At 43.1% G+C, this 22,544-nt stretch overlaps 1 protein-coding gene and 1 non-coding gene across 2 annotated transcripts in view; one reads left to right on the top strand and one right to left on the bottom strand.

Moving 5' to 3' along the window:
* Positions 1-22,544, top strand: part of LOC124712378 (protein still life, isoforms C/SIF type 2) — a 568,005-nt gene that overhangs the window by 181,922 nt on the left and 363,539 nt on the right. The gene's annotated exons all lie outside the window — the stretch shown is intronic.
* Trnal-caa lies at positions 17,340-17,414 on the bottom strand. The gene has a single exon. It is a non-coding gene; the product is annotated as a tRNA-Leu (tRNA).

Genomic DNA, 22,544 nt, shown 5'->3' on the forward strand with positions numbered 1-22,544 from the left:
ATGCAGCAAGCGTCAGAAAGCCGAGATCCTGAGATAGATCACAACTACAAGCTAACTGTAGGAAAAGGAAAAAACTGTCTGTGCCAGAAAAAAATCTTCAAACACGCACAAGACAGTCGGGAGGCCAGTATATGAACGGAGAGATGACATGGGCAACTCATAAAACCCAGAGCATGATTCTTGTAGCTACAATAGTTGCTGTTATGTATCTACGGAGCCACCAGACTAGGCATCATTCCGAATGAGAAAATTAAAGTTATTGAGGTGCCAAAACAATCACAGAAGAGAGATCTCAAATGACATAAATACGTAATGAGCGACCGAGACTAAAGTAAAAGGCTACCAGGGACTGAGAAGGACCAAATATAAGGGTGATCGAATATGTCCGAGACGAGCCGTGGGTGGTACACCTCTAAATGGAAAAAATGTGACTAAATATTGACCCTGTATAATAAGCTATGGAAAAAGACGAAGTAGAAGCAGAAGCAGCAACAGAAATAGCAATAGTAGTAGTAGAAGAAGAAGAAGAAGAAGAAGAAGAAGAAGAAGTAACAGTAGCAGTAGTGGCGGAAGTTAAAAACAATAAGAAAGAATTTCGGTCGAGAAAGCAGAAATTGGTCCACAAAATTTACGATGCACGTCAGTCGTCCTACGCTACCACATACGGCCTAAACGTAAAAAATCTACTGGCACGCAGCTGCCGCTTTACGCAGTGCAGGAACAAACGAACATGCCGTCAGTCCTATACCTGCAACGTAAAATGACCAATAAGCTATCAAACGCAAATGAGTCTGCCCGATTACTCGTCAGACGCGATGTGCAGCTACGAGCTGTGTTCTGTATGTGCTCATTTCGTGGAAAGCAGTTTCACGAGCTCTCTGCGAACTAGTACTAAAATCACAGTTCGCTACTTGCTCTGCGACTGTAAACACGCCCATCTGTCGTAATACACCCTTAGGACTTCACAATTAAACAAGCGACATCCGAAACTTGTATTTCATCAGTTTGTTGCACACAAAAGTGGATCTGGTGATGATGATCAAATTTGTTGTTTTACTGTGGATGATAGTATCCTCCCTCACATCAACTAATTCTGCATCACCTGTGAACGTTAGTTTCAGTTATTAATATTGCTTTCCTTGCAGTTTTACTTGAACGATTATGTTTTTATTCGCAGTTAAACCTTTGCAGGCTTACGCATTTCGCAATCGTCGTAACATCAACTTGTCTTATTTTTGTGACCTTAGTAGTATTATTCATCGAATAGTATTAAGTGCATTAGGTTGCAGGTTCGCCCTCAGTTGAGAAAAAAGTAACTGTCGAAAGGAAGATGTATTTGTAAGCAGTTCCAATTGTAAAAATTGTTTACGTTCGTTATCAGGACAAGCAAAGCTAATGTTTAAGCACTGACTGATTAGGGGGGGAAAGGTCGTTATCTTCTGCTGAAGTATTAGTGGCAGTAAAATGAAAACGATACAAATGGAAAAAAGTAAGAAACTGTTTATTACGTAAAAAGTAATCACTGAAACTAATAATATGAAACTATTAATATATTTCCAGAATGAGATTTTCACTCTGCAGCGGAGTGTGCGCTAATATGAAACTTCCTAGCAGATTAAAACACTGTGCCGGACTGAGACTCGAACTCGGGACTTTTGCCTTTCGCAGGCAATTGCTCTACCAACTGAGCTACCCAAGCACGACTCACACCCCGTCCTAACAGCTTTACTTCTGCCAATACCTCGCCCCCTACCTTCCAAACTTTACAGAATCTCTTCTGCGAACCTAGTAGAACTAGCACTCCTGAAAGAAAGGATATTGCTGAGACGTGGCTTAGCCACAGCCTAGGGGTTGTTTCCAGAATGAGATTTTCACTCTGCAACGGAGTGTGCAGAGGTCATCGGTCCCTAGACTTACACACTATTTAAACTAATTTAAACTAACTTATACTAAGAACAACACACACAGCAATGCCCGAGGGAGGACTCGAATCTCCGGCGGGATTGTGTTCCCAGATCCTGTGTCAGTTGTGCAGTGCAAATCATTTATCTATAATATTTGCTCCATATTTGATTGCCTTCCCTGGAGCGAACGGTTCGTTAGTTAGAAGCACAGAGCGGCGCCCAGCAGGAATACGTGTAGATTGGCTGCGGCTGGACCACTGCGCCATGGTGATCTCGGTCTATTAACGGAGGGTCTCTCACAGAGCAAGCCGCATTGTTATTCAGCTCGGGTCCTTAATAGAATCAATCGGTTTGTCGTCTGGAGTCCCTTCTGCAACGGTCAAATCACTTCACAATGCGCTATGCCGAAAGCCAGTGCGTAGGTATATTTTTATCAGTAAACTGCTGAAGTATTCGTGACGAAGTTCCAGAATTTACTGCCCTCCAGGAATTTTCTCGGGCTCAGATTATTCTTGGGACTGAAAGTTGACTGAAACCCGGAGCCGAATAGCTTTGAGATATTTAGCGAGTCGTCGAACGTACGTCGGGAAGACAGACTGTAGGACGAACAGCGACGCTTCACCCCTCTACCACAATACTTCCTGCTTGCAGTGAGCTTCAGTTGAAGTCGGCTTGCTGTCCTGTGTGATCGTTGCCTCCTGTGACTTTCTGTGTGTTCTACTGCGCTTTTAAAAATGTAAATATCGTGAGTTCCCTGTGTGTCTCATCCCTTTTGGTTTTTTAAGTACGTGTTGCCGAACTAACGAAGTGTATGCTGAAAACTAACGTCTGTTCTCTCTCTCTCTCTCTCTCTCTCTCTCTCTCTCTCTCTCTCTCTGTGGGTGTGCGTGTGAAAAAGATAGTTAGGGAGGGGGTTGTTGGTAGTTAATCAGTGTGAGTTGTAGAGAGTTGAATGTAATAGCTGTCAAGGAGCGGTTGAAACCTTATGTGATCGGCTGATTTGAGTTTTTGTTTAAATGTTCTGTGGACGCATTCGTGGATAAGTGAGTGGAAAAGTGTTGGCTGGTATTATAATTATTACTATTATTATTACAACAATCCTCTTTTGGAGTGGTATGCGCCGGCCGGAGTGGCCGAGCGGTTCTAGGCGCTACAGTCTGGAACCGCGCGACCGCTACGGTCGCAGGTTCGAATCCTGCTTCGGGCATGGATGTGTGTGATGTCCTTAGGTTAGTTAGGTTTAAGTAGTTCTAAGTTCTAGGGGACTGATGACCTCAGAAGTGAAGTCGCGTAGTGCTCAGAGCCATTTGAACCATTTTTTTTTTCTTTGAGTGGTATGCTATTATTTTATCTGTTAGTGTAAACAATGAATTTTTCGGCTTGTGTTCTTGATCATTCACAGAGTTTTCTTTTCTGCTTCGGTTTTCTGTATGTGTTAATTTTCTTGCAGGGTAAGGAGATATTTTTTATTGTTGATTATAATTATGGCCATATCTTCTTCTCTACTGGTGCAGCAAAGAAGGGTAGTTTTTATTTGCGAAACAAATATTTCTTAGAATTTCATTTGCATATCGTATTCACCTAATTTCAATAACAAGAAATTTTCCCGCTTTTTCAAAATTCGGTAACGTCATGAGAAAATGCATTTTCGTAAATTGTCCTTATATCGCCTTAATAATTTGCTGCCGCAGATAAAACTAAATTCAAAACTTAGTGTAGCTCTTGCAGAACACATCGATAACCTTTTCTGTACGCATTAAGCGGATAGTTTGCCTATTTGAACGAGTTGACTGAAATGTAAGATCACGCGTGTGTTTGTGCGTGACGTGGCAACTCTGTTCCATACCTCCACGTGTTCCTGCCGAAGCGTCAATCCCAAAGTAATTTTGGACAGTCTACGGACGCCGTAAGAGGCGTAAAAGTGTTCCTTGCAATTGACAAAAATATTGCCTCTACTGACGTTGAAATTGAGCGTGACGATGAAGTTATCTGATCGCGTATAATAGGTGCATGTGAACCCAAGTTACTTGCTGGATGTTTTTATCGGCCACCCAATTCCGCTGTGACAGTTCTTGAATCGTCCGAAGGAAGTCTGTCAGCAGCGCCTAAATACCGAGATCATCCAGTATTAGTTGTAGCTGACTTTAGCCAACTTAGCATAGAATGCGATGTCCATGGATTCATTGCGGGGTGCATAGACAGACAGTCGTGCGAAGTACTTTTGAACACGTTTTCTGGAAACTGTCTTGAGCAGGTAGCTCAATAGCCTACGCGCAATAGATATATCTTAGACACACGTTTGGTGTGTAAAATGTGAATTTCTGTAAAGACTCGAAATGAGCATTTGCCTTTTCTTTTGACTTCGATATTGAAGCCAAAATTGTTTCCCTGGAGATGGGTAAAGGTGAAACACTGTGCATACTCGGCAAGTGGACGGTGGTGCCAATCACCCTCTGGACATCCTGTATTAGGTTTTTGGTGATTTCACCAAATAGTTAAAAGCGAATACTGGGATGGTTCGTCCGAAAGGGGCTCGTTCGATTTCCTTCCTCACCTTTCTCCAAAACAATCTTGTGTTCCGTCTCTAGTCATCGACGCGACTTAAGAACCTCATGTTCCTACCGTCTGTGTTCACTGAAACCCACATATGGCGTTTGTGCCTAGTATTCCGTCGACGCCAGCATGATTACAGACGAAGCAGTATTTGTGCTGGATAAGGGTAGGCTCTCCCTGACGTCTGCCATTTCCTGCTCATCTGAAAACGTACTGATAGTATATGTACTACGAAGTACGACAATCTTCAACTTTTTCCCCCCAGAGTGTGATGGTGAGACCGACCATAGACTCCGGCCGTTGCTGCGGCGCCTTACCATTTTTCTTCTTTCCAGCCGCCAACTAAATTGACATTTCTTGTTAGATTAAAAACGTAATTTCACCTTTCTTTTTTTTTCACTAGCCTCCGGCGCAAAGGCAGGAGCGAGATTGCGCTGCATACGCCGCCGGTATTGGGTTTAACACAAAATGAAGCTGCCAACCGACGTAATTAGACAGGCACAGTCGTAGTACGAAGGGATAATTTCAATCAAGCCACGCTCTGGAAAATCTTAAGGGCGACAAAGTCAAATTAGCGAGATGAAAGGCCCAGCGTCCTACATCTTAATACACGGAGATAGGCACGCCTCGGTTTTCGTTGCTTTCAGTCTCCACTGAGATACACTGCTATCTACCGTGAGTGCTCGATTTTTGCGGAACCAGGCCAAACCACTTCTGCTCATTTCGCTGCATTTAAGTCCTTTTTTTGTGTGCGCTTGGTTCTCATTCAGTGTTGCCAGCATCAGTACGTGTGATGATTAAAATACGTATGTCAGCACGTAGTAAGCGATAGATTATACTGGCGCATCAGTAATATAGCAAATACAATTTTTTGAGTTGTTCAGGAAAAGGGTAAAGAATAATACCAATACACCACTTTTTCTGATCATATGACGAATTCATTAAGGTAATATAGTAAAACAAGATTTAATTGATAAATTGATATGAGTTGCTCCACGCTGAACAACAAAACGTAGTGAATTAAAACTGACATCCAGATGGCGCCAAGCTGGGCGTCAAAAATGTAATAAATTCAAATTTGAGAAATCATAAATAAGGTTGCCCCCTGCTGGACGCAAAAAGTGTAATAAATTCAAACTGACTGACTAATTGAATTGCTAATGGCCCCAAACTGGACATTAAAATGTAGTAAATTGAAATGAGACTGATATTCAAGTAGTCTCTCGCTGGTCGCCAAAAGGCAGTGAATTCAAATGTGATACAGGGACAGTCTATTCAAAGGGCATAGAAACTAATATGCAAATGATGTCGAAGTGAAGACATTAATTTAAGGGTTAATACTTGGAAACATTTACGTGTTTTATTGGATCAACAATACAAATATAAAATCACAGCTGATTTGAGTTAGTAGCTGCGTAAGTAGGGCAGGAATGGACCATTTCATCTCCTCATTCAACAGTCACTATTACATGTAGACATGATCTAGGCATGACGCATCTATCGACCCTCGTCGTTTCTGTGGCTGCAGCAAGACAGCAGGAAGCTTTAATCTTCCATGTTCTGTAGCTTGGAGGCGATGCCCTGGGCAGCTTCGGTTCTAGGCGCTACAGTCTGGAACCGCGCGACTGCTACGGTCGCAGGTTCGAAACCTGCCTCGGGCATGGATGTTTGTGGTGTCCTTAGGTTAGTTAGGTTTAAGTAGTTCTAATTCTAGGGGACTGATGACCTCAGAAGTTAAGTCCCATAGTGCTCAGAGCCATTTGAACCATTTTGAACCTGGGCAGCTAAACTCGTTTCTTTTTCTGTACCGGGTGTCCTACTCCCTCACGTATAGCGTGGCGTTATATTCCAATGTTTGGCGTCTATTGTCTGCGGATATTATCTCGGAGAGGTAGTGTGAGCAAATATTTGGAGGCTGAGATCAGGCTGGGAAGTGCAGTCGGACGCTAGAAGACTTGAACTTTGGACCGTAAGGAAGGCTCATTAGACAAGGAACGGACGAAAATGTGTACGTCACATTATGTTCCAGTGATAATAAACATCGTTATGAACGCAGGGATATGATTCAGAATCTGAAGATTGAGTCAACAGAAGGAAAACTCACTGCCCCTGTCCTCCTATCAGATTCCTGTCTGATCGCTGTTGATTTCTCTCTGACTGACTGCTCTCGTAGTTTTCTGTCTCCTCCACTCTGGCAATTTTGTTAAATCTCTCCCTCCCTTCTCATTGTCCTCTATGGTGCTGAATTTCCTATCCAATTAACGATCGACACTGCATGAAGACATTTTCCAGTCTGCACTGCCCAAAAATTCCCGGTTAAGCAGCAACAAGCATACAACCTAAGAACTCACTCATTCAGACGCTTCCCAATGATGGCTGTCGGAACTGTAGAAAGATGTGCAGCACTGTGACTTGCTTCAAAGTGTTTGTCTGCCTTCCTGAGTTGTCATGAAAGCAACGATCCAATAACAAACAATTCCTTGTTTGTAACGGGAATGCATATTATTTGCTCAAGTGCCCCAGGTATTTGAGACTTGGTGACACCTCTGTTGCTGTCCAGCAAGCTTTAAATGGGGCAACCATCTCCGAACGAAGAAAACACTTTACTGATGCCATAAGTCTCGGCCGTTTGGGAAAGTCTCACCTACAGGTATCGGCTTTAGGTTTTCCTGCCTGTCCCCAGTGCCTTGCGGTGGAGTATTACAGTAACGTCTAAGAATACGTATATTCACGCATACGAAGTTGACAATCGGCACGATGGCTGATGGGACCGACGGCAAAGGTATTTCTCGTTTAGAGTCGGTCCCATCAGCCACCGCGCCGAGTGTCAACTTTATTTGCGCGTATAGTAGATATAACAGTACAGCCCAACAACACACAGGATGGCGCAGAAGAATAGGAAGATGAATGGAATGAGGATACAGTCCCTGAACCAGACTTTTGTCGTCAACGGCGGCCTTGCAAGTCACGTGGTGGTGATCTTTTTCTGCAAGGTCTAAGCTTTTTGATACCTGATGAGCACAATGCTATGAGATGTAAGTAGCGTATGAAACTTTTCGGCCTTTACTTCAAAGTAGGCGATTCTGCCGTGTCTCGAGTGGGGCACGAAATGGGCGAAATACATGAAAATCCTGATTTGTACAACATAGTTTTGAAACTACTTTTCATTTGTTTATTGTGTTTAGAGTAACCAGTTAAAAGAAATGAAGACAGAATTCTGTAGCCCTGTCAGTCGCCTTCATTTGCAAGGCTGTTAAACAAAACGAGCTGTTAGCAATTTGAAAAAAAAAAAAGTGGTTCAAATGGCTCTGAGCACTATGGGACTTAACATCTGAGGTCATTAGTCCCCTACAACTTAGAACTACTTAAACCTAACTAACCTAAGGACGTCACACACATCCATGCCCGAGGCGGGATTCGAACCTGCAACCGTAGCGGTCACGCGGTTCCAGATTGAAACGCCTAGAACCGCACGGCCACACCGGCCGGCAGCAATTTTAACTTCTGTATTATCTCTTGATGTTAATGGCGTAAGACTAGATACAGCGAGAGAACAATATGCTCTTTTTACCTCGCTGGCTGTGATCGTATACGCGTCTTGTAAACTGTTATCATATTTTCAGCTGGATAAAACGGTCTCATCGATCGCCCTGGCAAAGTTGGCGATGAAAATATCGAGTACTCTATTCGAGGCGATGTGACTTCGCCCTAGACAACATACTGTCCCTGAATTTCGCTGCGACGAATAAAGTTCTCATATGTTGAGTTCTCGTGTAACGCTGTTACTTTACGAGTCAGAATTATATAGGAGTGCTGTTGCTCATCCATTAGTCTGAAAGGCAAATATTGGGAAAAAATCAAATGATTCCATCAACCAACTCGTCATTTTTTAAACTTTACGTGACTCGTGGAATCTCCTGATTATGTGTAGGCATATCTGTGTCATTTTGCCCGAGTTGGCAGACAGAAAGGCTGGCACGAAATATTGAAAACAGACAAGAGCGTATGTTTGCTTTAAAAGGAGTGAAGGAAGGGAGGGGGAGGTTGCGGAGCGGGTGTGGAGTGGGAGGAAGCGGGTGTGTGGTGGGGAATGGAGTGTGTAGAGGGAAGAGTCGAAGAGTCGTAGTTCCATCAAGTTAATGATTTCTCTCGACTGGCTGACGCTGCCTGTTCCAAGAATGTTTCTGTTAGCTTCCCTGTAGAGTACCGGTACTCTAAAGCAATCGTGTTAATGACGTTACTGCCAACAGTCGAGAACGCAATATTTGCGATAGATGTTTTTACCGTATATCAGCAAAGCATGAACTAGTCTGTAAATAAACTGAGTTACCCAGCAATTAAAATCTCCATGTTATTGACCCTGTTAGCCGTTGCGTAACAACTAGTCCATATCCTTTTACTCTTTATTCAATATGTTTTATTTCGTTTTTCGTTTTTGCCTGTAATCGTGAACTTCCAGTTTATTCTTGTTATTTGGATCCCTCATTCTCTATATCTACCGCGCCGCGCGAAGTGGCAACGTGGTTAGAGCCGCCATGTCACGGACTGCACGGTCCCTCCCACCGGAGGTTCGACTCCTCGCTCAGGCATGTGTGTGTGTGTGTGTGTGTGTGTGTGTGTGTGTGTGTGTGTGTGTTGTTCTTAGGACCGATGACCTCAGCAGTTTGGTCCGTTAGGAATTCACACACATTTGAACATTTTTATATCTACCGAAAGTCCTTTCGTTGAGATTATAAAAATAGTCATGTTCTAGTCTCTCACGAAAACTTGGAACAACATTTCCAAAACTAATTCCGAAATTGTCACCGTTCAGTTTTTTGTTCCTGAGGGCAATGTTAACAAATCAATGTTACAATTGGTAAACGACACGAATGGGCATGAACTTTCAATACTGCATTTTTGGCTTCGTTTCTCCCCCACGTTTCCAATATATTTTTGTTCAGCGTTACCTTAAAATCACTAAGAAACGTGATTCGTTTCAAACATTTCTAAGATCCTTCAGCTCACCGACTCGGGTATTCTTTATGCAAATTTGCAGTATCCGTATTTCTTATCTATTTCGGATTTTCACAGTCAGGTCTTATTTGACTTCCATTGTTAGAAAAAAATCCTCATTAGTAGTAGTCTTTGTATTCAACCACTCGACGTCCAGTTTCTTTCACACCACCGTCAATGACAAAATATAAGTTTTTCCGGTATCAGAAAGAACAATCTGTGGTAATAGTTTATATTTTCAGTGGTCTCTAACGTCTCTGGTATGTCAGAGTTCTATTAAAAGTAATGATGTTTTCAGTATAAAACTATGTTTTTGTGAGTAAATGAGCATACTTTTCTCTTTCTAAACTCTTGTCTCATCTTACTAACAAAAAGGTTCTTTACAAATTCTTAACTAATTTTAAAAATATACAATTTATTCGCAATTGAGAAATCTTGCTCACATTAACTGTATTAGATGTGAAGATATTACGTACTGATGACACATGAAACTTTGTGCTAGGTCGAGCCTCGAAACCGGATTTCTCGCTTGTTGCGAGCGGTTGCTGTAGCCATTTGGCTATCCGATCCACGCTTCTGAAGGGGTTAAGGCGACCGCTCTCAACAAGTCGGAAATCCGGCTTCGAGTTCCGTCCCGGCTCAGATTTTCATGTGTCACAAATAAGTACTATCTTCATACCTCTTGCAACTAATGTCAGAAGGGCTCTGCAATTGCGAATGAATTTAATAAATGTAGCACAGCTGTTTCCTAAGACACTGCTAAAAATAGGAAAAAAATTTTAAGGAACTTTTTCTTTTGATAATCCGCTACGAATAATTTAGCTATCCTCTGGTTTTCACATTTTAATTCCTATTCTTACAAAAAGAAAACTGGTGCTGGAATCCACGTCCTATGATGAGAGGACTTTTTTTTTCTCTTTCCCATTGGTTTATCACATCTAAGGAATTGCACTTTGTAACCAATGCTATGTTTTTTAATAGCCCATGCAAACGAGGTCTGTATTACAGATGTGGGTTACTTTACATTTAGTGGTGTGTAATGTTCATCATGTATCGCACAATCGAAGTAGTCTTCTTCTTTCTGTACTAATTCATTGCAATGCTTCTCATTTTCCCTTTCGTCTCTTTTGCAACGACTATATCAATGGATGCTTGAGGGATGTCCTCTTGTAAAGTGAGCAATCAACAAACAATGAGTTAGACGTGTCGACACACACAAAGAGAATGAGAGAGAGAGACAGAGAGAACATTTTATATTGTAAGTCATCAGACTGAGTAATAACCCGGCTGCTACAAGTCTTCAGCTAGTGATTCATCTGCGGTGAGCACACTGGCATTCATGTCAAATACTACTATTTCCTTTCTCTCCCCTCGCCCACTGCCACCAATCCCCCCAACCCCCACTCCCTCCCACACTCACCCACGCTGTCAACATGTTTCTATGTCTTGTTTTATCCTCATTGTCAGTTAATAGTTACAATGATGTAAAAGGTATAAAGTATACATTTCAATAATTCTTTTTCGTCTGATAAAATTCAAAACATGGAAAACCAACATCCAAAAGCAGATTTGCTTTCCATAATAATGGGATTCTATTTTCATTATTCGATTGCCGATCCACATAAATCCGTAATAAACAAAAAAATAAACGCATTGACTTACTTGGCACAACAGGAGTGGCTCCATCTGCTAGTTCAAAACCAAACACATGTATCTCCGTGCCAAGGAGAGGTAGGGGTTATGGCAGCGTTGCAAAACACGAGGCAAACCGTGTACTCAGTTGCAACTTAGTTTCTTCCTATACTTTCCTGTCTCCTTCTTGCCACTATTTCTTCTCCATCGGCCTCCTTCCTCCCCTTTTCTTCTTCTCTTTCTCAGTTGTCCTCCTCTCCCAAAACTGCGTCAACACCACAAAAACGACATTTAGTGCACGCGTCCCTGCTGCCATAACCCACGTCGCTGCCCAAGACATTCGTGAGGACGACGCTTCATTTCTATTTTGTGATAAGTTCTTACGGGACCAAACTGCTGAGGTCATCGGTCTCTAGACTTGCACACCACTAACTTACACTAGGGACAACACACATCCGTGCCCGAGGGAGGACTCGTACCTCCGACGGGGGAAGCCGAACCCTTCAAATAATGGTTCAAATGGCTCTAAGCGCTATGGCACTTAACATCTGAGGTCATAAGTCCCCTAGACTTAGAACTACTTAAACCTAACTAACCTAAGGACATCACACACATCCATGCCCGAGGCAGGATTCGAACCTGCGATAGTTGCAGCCGCGTCGTTCCGGAATGAAGCGCCTAGAACCGCTCTACCACAGCGGCCGGCTGCGCGAACCGTGACAAGACGCCATACACCGCGCGGCTACCCCGCACGGCGACGACGGTTCAAACTCGCGTCCGGCCATCTGGCCATTCTGATTTAGGTTTTCCGTGATTTCCCCAAATCGCATCAGGCAGATGCCGCGATGGTTCCTTTGAAAGGGCATAGCCGACTTCCTTCCCCATCCTCCCCTAATCCGATGAGACCTATGACCTCGCCGTTTGGTCCCCTCCGCCAAATCAGTGACCCATCCAACAAACTGCCCGAGCGCTCTCCCGACAACTGGTTCAACATGCTCGCACACGCTGACTTTCACTTGGCGCTCCCTCCGTCGACGAAACCGTCTTGCGAAAGCAAGCTAAGCTGCGGTTCCTAGCTGCTCGGCCCACAATCAAACGGGGGGAACTGGCACAGCTAATGACCAAGCCCCCGATGCCCCGGTAGTTAGCACAGAGCAAGGTCCCTGCAATTAGCCCTTGTGACGTCACGGTAGCTGCGGCTGACGTCATCACCGGAGCGTTTCGCCAAATTACGGCCGGAACCCGCGACTGATTCGGCTGGACACAGCCGTCAGGGCGTCTCAGCCCTTGAGTCAGCCTCCGAACACGTCTACGCTACGTCTAGCACCCAAGATTTCAGCAGCGTTCTAATATTTCTCGGAAGTTTAAAAGCTATGTATTCACCAAGAAATGCAGCGTATGTGTCAGAAGCACTTTGGCGGGGGTGACGCATACACACGCGGTCTTTCAAAAAGATTCATTCGATTTCGTCTTCTACGTGAGGGTATTTTAATATGCTCGTCCAGAATAAAACTTTCCCGTGATGGAGAGGAAATTAGTATAGTAGCCGTCGGCTTTGACCAGCGACGTAGTGAACATGTGCCGAATGACTTGAACAACATGGTGACTATGACTCCATTTTTGAAAACGTACATAAGATAGACAGTTTTGATTAAGAAAATTTACTACAAATCGAAGAAATATTTCGAATTACAACTGTTGTAATCAGCAACGTGTTAATAAAAGAAATATTTCTCTGAAAGCTATCGAACCGAGAGCTCTACAGCTGTAATGCAGACCACGATACACATTACGAATTTAAATGAAATATTTGTAGTAAATACTGAATGTAGTATTGTATAAGCTCAAGTGGAGACTGCTGTTACGTAATAACGAATACATACATCTGTGAGGAGTAAAGTGAAACAGTTATGACAGTGTCGTCAAAAACCACTACCTACGCAGAACCACGATACACCGTAAAAAACAAAATACTCCTTAGCAGTGTATCTGCAGTTTGGTCCCTTTGATCCTTAAACCAACCAACCTTAGCAGTGTAGCTCACGTGAAGACTGCAGTGCCTAAGATCAGGTACAAAATGAACCTTACAAAATATTATTTCATACAAATCACATAACCAATGGTCCTTTATATACTAAGATGGTATCTTAGTATACATATAGTTGAGGCTAACCGGCCACTTGACCATCTTCTTCTTCTGTGCAGATGCACAAACAGTGCCCGAACTCTTACGGGAATCGGAAACCCGCCGAGAATAACGCGTGTAATGGGCGGGGGGCACTACGACTGTAGTGCGGGACAATAAGTTGAGAATGTGGGTTTCGCGGGAGGCGTGCCAGAGATAAATCGCTGCAGTCGCGCTATCCTCTGTGTCCTCGGTGGCTCGCCGGCACGGTAGCTCAGCGTGTTCGGTCAGAGCGCCGGTTGGCCTCTGTAATAAAAAAACTGAGTGGAAGTATCAACAAACGGACTTGAACGGATGTCATTGTGTCGTCCGCAACGACCAAACACATCGATCAACAACGAACAAAATGCAAAAAAAAAAAAAAAAAAAAAAGAATAGAGCGTTTGCCATGTAAGCAGGAGATCCCGGGTTCGAGTCCCGGTCGGGGTACACATTTTCATCTGTCCCCATTGACTTATGTCCACGTCTGCTGTAAGCGACTAAGGGTTTTCATTTAATTGTAATTGAATTGTCATTTTCCTAGAAAGCACGTTGCACTTGGATACAGTCGGTTCAGTACGCAACTAAAAGAAACTGGAATGCATCTAATCAGGACAGCTCAAAACCATCTCACACAAACACTGTTATGCAGATAAGATTATTACAATTGTAGGATATTCAGAAATACTTACCAATAGCAGCACAGTGTTTCCACATAGCGTATACTATTTTTTTGTTGCGGGACGCGATCGTCTTTCGTTTCCACAACCACAAAAAGTCACATCCTGCAACGTCAAAACTAAATACACGAGGTGTAAATGTGTGTACACAATTTGAAAATGAAAATATATTCGTCAGCGAAGGTGCGGTGTACTGAAATCGAACATCTACGTGTAGAATTACATTAGAAATTAAGTAGAAAATAAAAAATCGTGATTAATAATTGTAATTTAATACTGTTTCATAGGAGTAATTCAAAACATGAGAATTGTTTACGATCTTGGCAAAACAGACTTACAAGGAAAACCGCACTGTTACTTTGAAATAAAGTGAAACGTGTATACAGTTTTACTATAGTCGCGTAACATGTCGAAAAACTATTGAACGCATTGGAATAGTTTTTTATTATTGATTACCAAAAACCACGTTCGACAACGGATCTTTCCGTAATTGAGAACCGCTTTTTGTTCGCTGTGCATTAAGTTTGCAGAAAGGCTTTTTTTTTTATTTTCTCACTATTAAACTCGTAACAGACATAAGGTATTAACTTCAAAGAAACGTCCTAGACAAACCTCCATGAGATGTTATTTAATACTTCTTTATTTACTACCGCTTTCAAACTTGAGATCAGGTACCTTATAATCATTTACAACAGCTTCCTCGACGTTACTAAAACCGTACTGTCAAATAGCCTATGAACGATCCTACGTCACTGCTGGCATTAGAGGAAGAGGAAGAAGTCATTTGGTGCCACGTTAGCGAAGTATAGAGTTTAAGGCAAAATCTGAAATCCCAAGAAGCAGCACGTGTGGCTATCTCCTGCCCGGGTTGAGCTATGGCTTTGTCAAGGAAAGACACCCCGTTGGACATTCGCACGACGTCTTAACATCCTCCCTTTAACTTGCAAGGAGATTTCGGTAGCATGCTCCCATTTAAGCTCTTATTTTCTTCTTCTTTTTCCGGGCTATATCTCGTATCTACATGTACGTGACCGCTCTCCAGTTTAAAATTAAAAGCTTGGTAGAGGGTAAATCGAACCACCTTCAACCTATTTCTCTATCGCTCCACTCTCGAATAGCAATTGAAAAAAACAAAGCCCAAAACCTTTGCGCGCGAGCTCTGTTTTCTCCTATTTTATTATAATGATCATTTAGTTGGTATTAACAAAATATTTTCCCTTTCGGAGGCTGAAATTTCGTTTTCCGGCAGCAACGAAAAACGCCGTAGTTTCTATCATTGCCATCCCGACGCACGTATCCCATCCGTGATACTCTCTTCCCTATTTCAATATAATTCGAAATGAGGTGCCCTTCTTTAACCTTTTCAGACTAGATATTTTTTCTGGAGGAAAGAAAATTTTTCTTTATATGGTAATGCCCTTAGATGATTTTTTAATGATTTTAGATGCAAGATTTATCCAAAAATATGTACCGATTTTCAAAATATACTTTGTACACTTGGCTTCATTTTATGGATTAAAATAATTAATTATGAAATATTTTCTATTGTAATAAATAGTAAAATGACCATTGAATAATTTTCCATACAAAATAACAACATATCACTCAATTACACAGTGGAATATCCTGAACCAACCACATACATATTTTCCGATGGTCACGAACTGCTGTGCAGAGCTACATTGACTTGCTGATATTTTCATAGTGATGCCCAACAGTTGATAGTACTTGTGCATAATGAAAAGACTGAACATCCACAAAACGTGTACCTCAGGTTTTCACTTCTGTTGCAGCTAAGACACTGTAGAAAGTAATGTACATGATTGTGGCCAGAGGGCATGAAAGGGTTAAACTTCCTCGATGTCCTCCGGGAATCCTGTCTGATGAGATTCCCACACCGTGCAGCAATACTCTGGCAGAGGGCGAACAAGTGTAGTGTGTGCAGTCTCTTTAGTAGGCCGGTTGCATCTTCTAATGTTCTGCCAACAAACTGCAGTTTTTGGTTCACTTTCGCGACGACGCTATCTATGTGATCGTTCCAATGAAGTTATTGGTATCTAGTTGAATTCAAAGCCTACAGATTTGTACGATTTATCGTGTAACCGATAATTTGCCGGATTCCTTTTGGTATTCATGTGGATGACGTCACGGCGTCGGCACCAAAAATATAGAATACCATAGAGAAGCAACATCACGACCTGAGTGAACAAACTGAACAAAAGAAGGGGCGTGGCATGTGACGCTCCGCAAGGACATTACGAAATCCAACTGTTAGCGTTTATTAACGATATTACCTCTGAGTATAGCACACTAACACATTATATACACCGGCTCTTGGCAATGTAAGTAACTTTCCTTTCAATATTGTAACCTCGGGTGGAAATCATTTGCAAGTAAAAGATACGACCTGTAAAATGCAGTTTAGGATCCGTCTTCGTGTATTTTAGTACACTTTTTGCTGCAGCTTTTGAAGAATAACAGTCATTGCAGACACGAACGTTCTACAGAATGACAGCTTTAATTTCGATTTTTGCATCATTCATATCACATTCAAAGCAAAAGCTGTGTTGCACTGAGCAGGGAGACACCACACCACGCGGCAGGTATATTACGATATAAGCCACGCAGGCAATAGATTATACAATGAACTTTTTGATTGATCGTTAGCTTATTCAAATAACAGCGAACATACTACCTTGTCTTTCTCATGAATCATATTACGCTACTTATATGTAGTTACATATAGCGCCAAAGTTTTCAAAGTTATGTGGTAGACCAGCCCCTTACATTTTTCGTATTTTATTTATGATATATATGAATAATTTCATCAAAACCCTTGGAAACTTGCCCATTAGCAAATATATATTCCCTGAATTTACCTTTCTGTTATAGTTTTTATGACGAAAACTTTATTAAATATAATGTACGGTTAAAGGAGCGGTGAACGTAAACATTAGGCTTTGCTACAGGTCAGTCTCACCATAACCAACATATGGTGAAACGGAGGTGGGGGAGGTACAGGGGTAGGCAGGCGTCCAATATGTCAATTCAGCCCCTATCACTACCCCTTCACAAGGTTCAGTATTAAATTAATTTACACTTTGCACAGTATATCTTATCTACGCGATTATCGGAAATCACAATTTAAAATATATGTGCTACCTGCTGTCGAACCAAACATTGAAAAACGGCTATCCCTATATAAAATCGTACCAGGATGATTCACAGTGTAATTTTTTCTTTATACTTTGCATATAAAACAAAGACCTATCTGCTCACAGAGAATTACAGACCTTTCCACCTATAATCCATACTTTCTGATATGAACACATGCTTCATTTACCAGAATGAGATTTTCACTCTGCAGCGGAGTGTGCGCTGATATGAAACTTCCTGGCAGATTAAAACTGTGTGCCCGACCGAGACTCGAACTCGGGACCTTTGCCTTTTGCGGGCAAGTGCTCTACCAACTGAGCTACCGAAGCAAGACTCACGCCTGGTACTCACAGCTTCTGCCAGTACCTCGTCTCCTACCTTCCAGGAAGTTTCATATCAGCGCACACTCCGCTGCAGAGTGAAAATCTCACTCTGGAAACATCCCCCAGGCTGTGGCTAAGCCATGTCTCCGCAATATCCTTTCTTTCAAGAGTGCTAGTTCTGCAAGGTTCGCAAGAGAGCTTCTGTAAAGTTTGGAAGGTAAGAGACGAGGTACTGGCAGAAGTAAAGCTGTGAGTACCGGGCGTGAGTCGTGCTTCGGTAGCTCAGTTGGTAGAGCACTTGCCCGCGAAAGGCAAAGGTCCCGAATTCGAGACTCGGTCGGGCACACAGTTTTAATCTGCCAGGAAGTTTCACATGCTTCATTTAGTTTCCAGAAAGCAAAAAAATAGTTATTGGACTGATGCCTGTTGCAACCGCCAAAAACTGAATCCTACAAAAACGACGTAATCGACATACCTTCCAACCAGCAATTAAGTCTGCATTTTCAGTCACAAAAAAATCTTACGATCGTATGCTGCTGACGTTTCGGAAATATTACAAAGGTATGATGGAGGCCTTTGGTAGCTACTCGATCGTCACAAAATTCTCTGAGTATCACATGCGTAGAAGAAATTGTATGAAACAAGCTTTATTACAACACACACACACACACACACACACACACACACACACACACACAAACGCGACTCACACATATCCTACATGCCACAGATGAGTCATGTGTGTGTAAGTTGCGTTTGCGTGTGTGTGTGTGTGTGTGTGTGTGTGTGTGTGTGTGTGTGTCTGTGTGTGTGTGTGTGTCCGTCTGTCATCTATTTTAGACAAAAGCCTTGTTGACCGAAAGCTTATATTGTGACAGTCTTTTTGTTGTGTGTATCTGCGACTCAGCATCTCCGCTATATGGTGAGTAGCAAATTTCTTTTCACAATATTGTTATATTGCATCCTGGATTTACCATTGTTTAATATGTAAGAATATTTACACCAATCTCCAATCTTTTTTCTAGATTTATACGTATATCTGTACTGTAATCAGTAGCTGGCCCGATTACGAAAAAAATTATGAACTTTCAAAATAACCGCAGAATAACTTCCCGAAACATGGCAGCTACTGGTGTGGCGTGTCACCGCAGGGAGCGCTGAATAAACATGCTACAGCCCCTCTATGTATTCTCAGTCTCTTTGGTCGGCGCTAAGTCTGCATTTGGGAATGTTAGTGGTGGTGGCTTGGCCGGATGCTCTTCCTGTGCCACCCCTATAGGTCGAATCAACCGAAACTTGGGAGCGCAGGAAGTCCTGGTGGGACGGGTATGTAAATTACATATGCCCTCCGCCTCTTTTGCTTGCGTCTCGTACCGTCACGTCTCTCTCCAGTCCTAAGTCTGTAGAAATCGTAAGCGTTCGGTGAATTTGCCAATCGGAAATAATTTAGACAAGATATGTGTATGGTACGAAAAGTAGCAATTGACTGTAACTAATGAAAAGTGTGAGATCATATCCACATAAATAGTAAAAGGAATCAACTAAATTTCGATTATACAATAAATAACACAAATTTAAAGGCTGTGAATTCAACTAAATACTTAGCGATTACAATCATCAACTACTTAAAATGCAAGGATCACATAGATAATCTTGGGGGGTGGGGAGGCGGGAGGTGAACTAAAGACTGCATTTTATTGGCAGAACACTTGCCAGACGCCGTAGTCCTACCAAAGAGAGTGCCTACGCTATGCCTGTCGGTCCTCTTATGGTGTATTGCTGCGCTGTATGGGATCCTTAGCAGACAGGATTGACGGAGATCATCGGAAAAGTTCAAGGACAGGCAGCTGGTTTTGTAACATTGCGAAATAAGAGAGAGGGTGTCTCGGACACGATACGCGAGTTAGGGTAGCAATTATTAAAGCAAAGGCGTTTTTCGTTGCGGCGAGATCTTTTGACGAACTTTCAACCACCAGGTCTCTCTTTCTAATGCGAAAATATTTTGTTGAAACCCACCAACATACGGAGAAATGATCACCTAATAATAACTAACCCGGACAGGAGGATTTAACTATCGATTTTTCCAGCGCACTATTCGAGAACGAAACGGAGAGGAATAGCCTGAAGGTGGTTCGGTGAACCTTCTGCCAGTCACTTAACTGTGAATTCTAGTGTAGTGATGTAGATATAGAATACCACATTTGCTTTAGCATCTACTTGGCAATCTTCGAGATGCAACGATGCGATAGCGAAGTCTCGGGGAGAAATCCATTGTTGAGCATAAGCGAGGTGTGAAGGTGGCAGCTGTGTGAATGAAGTGCACTTCGCCACATTCAATCATGTTAGCTAAAGACCCTTGATCTGTTGTAGTTTTTTTTTTTAAGTTACTTGGATGACGCTATAGAAATTATACTGTGCGCATAGCGTACGTCTGCGGTCGCGAGACGAGGGAAAGACGGCTTCTCGTAGACAGAACACATTTCGTAAAACAAAGAACAACCGCCATCAGTCACAGTCATAATTTTATTTCACTAAACGATGCATATCGATCCCCAGGGGCCCATCTTCATGTGCTTTGACAATATACATAAAGCTTCTATTCCAAGATAGGTTAATTTTGGTTTGCACCGAGTCTTTTTTCAGATTTAGGTTAATTCCGCTCCTGATAAGACTGCAATGATATATTACAATGTAGACTTCAAAGCACCTGAAGATGAGCCCCCAGGGCTCGAAATGCATCTTGCATTGAAATAAAATTACAATTGTGATTGGCTGGTTCAAATGGCTCTGAGCACTATGGGACTCAACATCTTAGGTTATAAGTCCCCTAGAACTTAGAACTACTTAAACCTAACTAACCTAAGGACATCATACACACCCATGCCCGAGGCAGGGTTCGAACCTGCGACCGTAGCAGTCCCGCGGTTCCAGACTGCAGCGCTAGAACCGCACGGCCACCGCGGCCGGCTACAATTGAGATTGGTTATTCTTTACGAAAGAGAAATCACACCCTCCACTTACTGAATTCCCAAACCGTTTTTCTAACACTTTTTTTCGGTCAGGGTTTCCATCTCCTGTGTGCATGTGCCCTTGCCAGCGGCCTATCTTGCCTCGACATAAAAAATCAATGAGGATTTACAGAAAATAAATGCGTGGTGTAATGACTGGCAGTTATCTCTCAATATTAGTAAGAGTAACCTACTGCGTATAACAAGGCCAAAATCCCCATTAATGTACGAGTACAAAATAAATGCCCTGTCTTTGAAAGCGGTAACATCCGTCGAGTATCTGGGCGTGACTACTCGAAATGATCTCAAATGGAATGATCAGATTACACTAGTAACGGGTAAGGCGAACTCTATATTGCGGTTTATTTGTAGAATCCTGAACCGATGCAGTCCTTCAGCAAAGGAAATAGCTTACAGTACATTAGTTCGTCCAGTATTGGACTATTGTTCGTCTGTATGGGACCCTTACCAGTTGGGTCTGATTCAAGAGATTGAGAAGGTCCAAAGAAGAGCGGCAAGATTCGTGACTGGTACATTTAGCAATCGCGAGAGCGTTACAAATCTCATAGAAAGTTTGAAGTGGGCCACACTTGCAGATAGACGACGCGCTAAACAGAAGGGGCTGCTGACTAAATTCCGAAATCCAATCTTCACCGAGGATGTAGAGCATATATTATTACCACCAACTTTCAAATCGCGTAATGATCATCATTCAAAGGTAAGGGAAATAAGAGCTCGTACTGAGGCGTTCAGCCGGCCAGAGTGGCCGAGCGGTTCTAGGCGCTACAGTCTGGAACCGCGGGACCGCTACGGTCGCAGGTTCGAATCCTGCCTCAGGCATGGATGTGTGTGATGTCCTTAGGTTAGTTAGGTTTAAGTAGTTTATTTATTTATTTTTAGGCGTTCAGACAGTCGTTCTTCCCTCGCGTGATCCGCGAGTGGAACAGAGGGGGGGAAATATGACTTTGGCGCGAATTGTGCCCTCCGCCACACACCGCTTGGTGGCTAGCGGAGTATATATGTAGATGTAGACCTCGGTACGGCCCTGTTGGCGCCAGCAGTCTACCCCCAAGCTGTCAATTGCCGACTACTATAAATCGGACTACAGTTGGGCGGCCTGTCTAGGCAGAGGAGAGCCGCTGGTGAGGGTAGAGCGGCGAGCGCCTGGCGCAGTGCGGGTGTGGCGTCGGGCGGTGGCCCCCTCCCCCACGCCTGCACCCCCCCCCCCCCCCTACACACACACACAGCGGGGGCGTCATTGTGAGGCGCGCACAATGTGCCGGCTTTGTCGCGGCGTCGCCTGCCCCCGCGTCCGGCCGCAGACGCCGCCGCCGCAACAGCAGCAGAAGCAGCGCAGCACAGCACAGCACGGCACGGCAGCGCCGGCACCACCCAGTCTGGAACAGCCCGCTGTTCCGCCTGACACCTCCCTGTGTCGTTCCGGTGTTGGTGCCGGCTCTGCCAACCCGGTCTTGCCGGGGGGAGAAGCTACTGCCACTCGAATCTGGAGACCGACTGGTTGCACGCAGGGAAAGTCAGGTGTGACGGCACTGTGACTCGTATCGAAGACGACTGAGACCGCTTATCAACTTTTGTGAAAGTTCAAGACGCTGAACTGTGGCAATCATTCTTGCAGACGAATCAAAGGACCAACTCATTATACCTTCGACTGGCACATTCGCTGCAATTTTGGAAGATATTCATGACTTATTTCTTTGTAAGAGTGTCTAACATTCTGCGTGGTGTCTCCCTACCACTTTCGCGCAACGACGCTCTGAGAGTGTTTTTTAGGGAATTGACTAGTTTGAACCTGAGACCTGTTGCTGGTAAGGAGACGTCAGACCACACATGACATGTAGCATTCAGAATAGTTCAGTGAGACTAGCGATGATATAACCAAATACTTAATGATTTCAGCGTCAGCTCCACTGCACTTCCTGTAAAGGAATGTTAATACTAACTAAATTTAGTGGAAGGGGTTCAAGGCTTTCCTATTTTTAGTTAGCTGGGAAAATAACGTCGAAAAAGCAGTTAAGTTTACCATTGGAAATTTTATTCTACTCACAAAACATCGTTTATAAACTGCACTATTGATAAAAGGAAATATTTTAATTTTATGATAAAAACCA

This window comes from Schistocerca piceifrons, chromosome 8 (genome assembly GCF_021461385.2).
Source record: "Schistocerca piceifrons isolate TAMUIC-IGC-003096 chromosome 8, iqSchPice1.1, whole genome shotgun sequence".
Lineage (NCBI taxonomy): Eukaryota > Metazoa > Arthropoda > Insecta > Orthoptera > Acrididae > Schistocerca > Schistocerca piceifrons.